At 41.0% G+C, this 4,457-nt stretch overlaps 1 protein-coding gene across 1 annotated transcript in view; it reads left to right on the forward strand.

The window, feature by feature from the left end:
- The window catches only part of IFT140 (intraflagellar transport 140), a 96,388-nt gene that overhangs the window by 4,502 nt on the left and 87,429 nt on the right, over nt 1–4,457 (forward strand). The gene's annotated exons all lie outside the window — the stretch shown is intronic.

Genomic DNA, 4,457 nt, shown 5'->3' on the forward strand with positions numbered 1-4,457 from the left:
CGGGCGGGACCCGCGTGTTTGCCGAGCCGGGAGCAGTCGCTCCTGGCGGGCTGCGGCGGGGTCAGAAGCCCGTTGTTGTTTTGTGCTGGGGAACGGCGATTACAGCTCGGCCGAGGGGACCCACGCAGGTTTCGGCCCCCGCGAGGCGCTGTCCCACGGGCAGAGGAGTTGCTCGAGAAGCGGGCTGGGCTCGTCCCTGTGCGTGTTTTCTCACTCCGTCTCCCTCGGTGCGGGTTCGGGATTTAGTCAGATTTTTACTATTTACTCTTTCTGTTTTGCTAGTCAGAGGAAATAGTATTTAGTCATTAGCCATCTTTCTGTAGCATAACTCAGTTTTGTATTCTAATTTTTTTCTGGGGCTAGCTATTTTAAACATTTTAAAATTTAAAAAACTAGCATTTCTTATAGGTAGGGATTATAAGAAAAAACTGTGCTTTTGCATAGGTACCTGTCAAGTCTTGTCAGGGGAAACATCACGGCAACGCATACCGAAAACTCATTTTATGAACGTGCTTGGTGATGGGTTTTCTGGTAAGCTTGTGGCCGGTAGCAGTTCCACAAGTATAGCGAACCTAATCATAATCAGCCTCCCTTAGATGCTAAATGTGCTGACAATGTTGTCATACAGAGCATAAAAGTAACTTTTTAAGAATTGTCACCAAAGACAGAATAGCATAATTAATTTTTTTTTTTTTCCTGAATGTGGACGATTGCCTTTTGAAATATGTGCGTGTATTCTGGCTCAGTACTGTCATTTGTAGCAATAGGGATCTTTAGGTTACCTACCTAAAGCCCAGAAAATTCAAACCAAACAAATAAAAGCTATTTGGTTTGTAATTTTTTTTAATACTCTGCCAACTTGTAAGTAATGAATTGAGAGGTTTGTCTGGAGCGAAATCACCCTGTATCAAAGGATAATCTTCCCCTACTCATAAAATTACTGACTCCTTGTGAAATCTTATCTTATGCATGTCTGTGTTGGTGGGTGCAGACAAACACAGTCCTTTCCCATGCTCTGAGATGATGGCCAGTTATCGGTCTGCATTGGTCCCTGTATTGGTGATGTATGAAATAGGGCTTGATTTCCCCAAAGGACCTGATATCCCGAGCACGGGGCCACATTAGTATGCATGTATGATGTCTGGACTAGACCTGGCTTGTGTCTGGCCAGTTAAGAACAGGGGCAGAGAATGACCTTGAACCTCTCTTAACTTTTCTCTGTGGGCAGACATTAATGTCATGTCTAACGTTCGCCTGTGTGAACCTCATGAAGTTCAACAAGGGCGAGTGCAAGGTCCTGCACCTGGGTCAGGGCAATCCCCAGTATCAGTACAGGCTGGGGGATGAAGGGATGGAGAACAGCCCTGCCGAGAAGGAATTGAGGGTACTGGTGGGTGAAAAATTGGACGTGAGCCAGCAATGTGCGCTCGCAGCCCAGAAAGCCAACCGTATCCTGGGCTGCATCCAAAGCAGCGTGGCCAGCAGGTCGAGGGAGGGGATTCTGCCCCTCTGCTCCGCTCTGGTGAGACCCCACGTGGAGTGCTGCGTCCAGCTCTGGGGTCCCCAGTGCAAGAAAGACATGGACCTGTTGGAGCAGGTCCAGAGGAGGGACACGAGGATGATTAGAGGGATGAACACCTCTGCTGTGAGGACAGGCTGAGAGAGTTGGGGTTGTTCAGCCTAGAGAAGAGAAGGCTTCGGGGAGACCTTCTTGTGGCCTTTCAATACTTAAAGGGGGCTTAGAAAAATGGAGAGAGACTTCTTACCAGGGCCCATACTGACAGGACGAAGGGTAACGGTTTTAAACTGTAAGAGAGTAGGTTTATTTTGGGCATAAGGAAGAAATTTTTTACGCTGAGGGTGGTGAAGCACTGGCACAGGTTGCCCAGAGGGGTGGTAGATGCCCCATCCCTGGAAGTGTTCAAGCTTAGGTTGGACGGGACTTTGAGCAACCTGATCTAATGAATTATGTCCCTGTGCATGACAGGGGGGTTGGACTAGATGATCTTTAAAGGTCCCTTCCAACCCAAACCATTCTGTGATTCTATGAACTCTCATTGTTTTTATGAAGTGCTTGTGGGTTGTTTCAAAAGTGTCCATCATGTGTATCTAATCTGATTATTGAGATCCAAAGTCTGGACTTGGTCATGTTCTATTCCAATCCTCAAAGTGGTTCACTTTTTCAGAAATTCTTGTCTTTTAGACCTTGAAAAAAATAGAACGTGCAGTGCCAAATCATTTGTAGAGGTAGTGCTACTCGGTTTTCATTTTTTTTCTTTGAAGGCTTTTTTTGAAGAATTATCTGTCAAAGCTACAGGGTGTAAGTACATGAGCTTGAAGCAACAGTGAACGTGTGAATAATGAATTCCCAAGATTACAACAAGCAAATGATTGTTGGTTTAGTGATATTTTTTTTTTTTTTACACCACTGAATAATCCACTTATATCAGCAATTTATTTATCTGCATCTAGCAGTCTCCTGCACAATTTTCTATAGTTGTTGAGATGGTGAAAAGTATTTTATACTAGGGATTGTCCATAATTTACATGACAATATCACTGAATCTTGTTTTAGTAAGTGCTGGTCTGCCTTTTTAAATATATACAGTATTGATTGAAAAACTTTTTGCTGCCTATTAATGCTGAAAGGGATAGTTAGCTATAGCTATCCTAATTGGAACAGCTGACAGTCACCTGTAAAAAAAGCAGACAAGGTGGCTTGATGTACCCATTAGTGAGCTGATCAAGAGACACAGTTTGTAAGCTTGAAAAACTTACTTTCTTCCCTCTCTGAAGGGGACTGAAATAACTGAATAATAATAAGTAATATTTATGACTACAGATGCAAGGAACACTTAACAGCAGAAAAAGGTGGCTCTAGAAAAGCCATTACAGCTGTGTGGTTTTGTGTGATAAAACCATTACTTCATACCAAATGTGCTTTTTTTTTCACGTAGGCATCTCAAATTTTAATTGAATCTGAAGTGAATTTCTCTATTAGTTCAAAGTTTGAGCCCATATAAAGCTTATATTCAAATATGGACTAAATTCTTCCCCTGTTAGAGTAAAATGAAACAGATGAAATAAGAATGAAAGTGGTAGAATGGGTACAGTATTTTGGAACAGAATTGGAGATTTAAGAAAACTATTAAAAAAACATGAAATAAAGATGAAAACTATTCCAATTTTTATTTGAATGGTTTGTTGGGGGTTTTTTTTGTGTGGCAATAAAACTAGACCTACATGCCACTATGGGAACGTGGAGGATTTTGAGGGAGTGTGGAGATAAAGGTGAATGGATCTTGTTGAAAGATCAAATTGCTTGTACAAGGCTAACTACACTTGTTTCTGTTTTGATGTTTGATAGTTCATGTTGTTCTTTGTAATATCAGAGGCAAGATACAGAACTACCAACTTAAAAATGTTACCCACCTTTCTAACCTGTCTAATCAAAGGGGCAGAATTTGATTTCATTTTTCTTTTTTTTTTTTTTTTGGGGAGGGGGGCAAAGACAGCCTTCTTAAAGCAAAATATTTATTTTAAGCACTGACAGAATATTTGAAGTAAAGAGACTTTAAAACAAGAGTCTGTTTATGTCCATTTTACATCCTGCATTAGCGCCCAGTTGGTGACTTAGGCAAATCTAACTGCTGTGCATATGTGTGCCTGCAGGTTCTGAACTCATGGTGTAGCTGCGCAGGAGAAAAAGTCTCTTCCCCTGAAATGTGAAGGGAATGTTAAGCCTTTCACAGTGTTTGGGTTTTTTGTTTTGTTTTTTTCACCAGGTCTTGGCATTATTTGCTAATAACTCTTGAGGTGTTTTTCTCCAGCTGTTTTTCTTTTGACACCAAGCCGGTAAGATCACACAGCACAAATCCCAAAGACCATCTCTGTATATAAGATATTAAAGATTATTAGTGACTTCCTCCATTTCTGACACACAACTCTGAAAAGAGCATTGCTTTCAGGTTCTTTTCCTTGGAACATCAGTGCTTATTGAGTATTTTCATTCAAATGTAGATAACAGTATAAGTTAAACTAATCTTGCGTAATTTCAACAGTACAAGCTCCAAAGTGGTGACAACTGTTAAAACTTGCTTTGAAAGCCCAGATATGGGACTTTACAACATAAAATCACTCTGTACATTAATTGACATCTTTGGATATGAAGTACTGGAAGTAGCTTTCTGGTAAATTCTGAGTTATTTTGGAGTCCTCTGAAATAAGCCAGCACAAGCCACTGGTGACAGATTGGTACTAGCCAATGCGCACTGTGAATCTACAGACTACAAGGCTCAGTATTCCTCTGTATTTTTTTAAAAATACCACTGTGACCTTTTTCATGTCTGTGTAGTGCGTATTAACAAGATGGTGCTGTAGCTTTATTTTTTCCCCATTCTTTAAGCATACTTGTTATTATATACAGCATACCTGTTAGAAATGTTTGTTTTCCTCCT

The sequence above is a fragment of the Aptenodytes forsteri genome, unplaced genomic scaffold (genome assembly GCF_000699145.1).
Source record: "Aptenodytes forsteri isolate BGI_AS27 unplaced genomic scaffold, ASM69914v1 Scaffold26, whole genome shotgun sequence".
Classification (NCBI taxonomy): Eukaryota; Metazoa; Chordata; class Aves; order Sphenisciformes; family Spheniscidae; genus Aptenodytes; species Aptenodytes forsteri.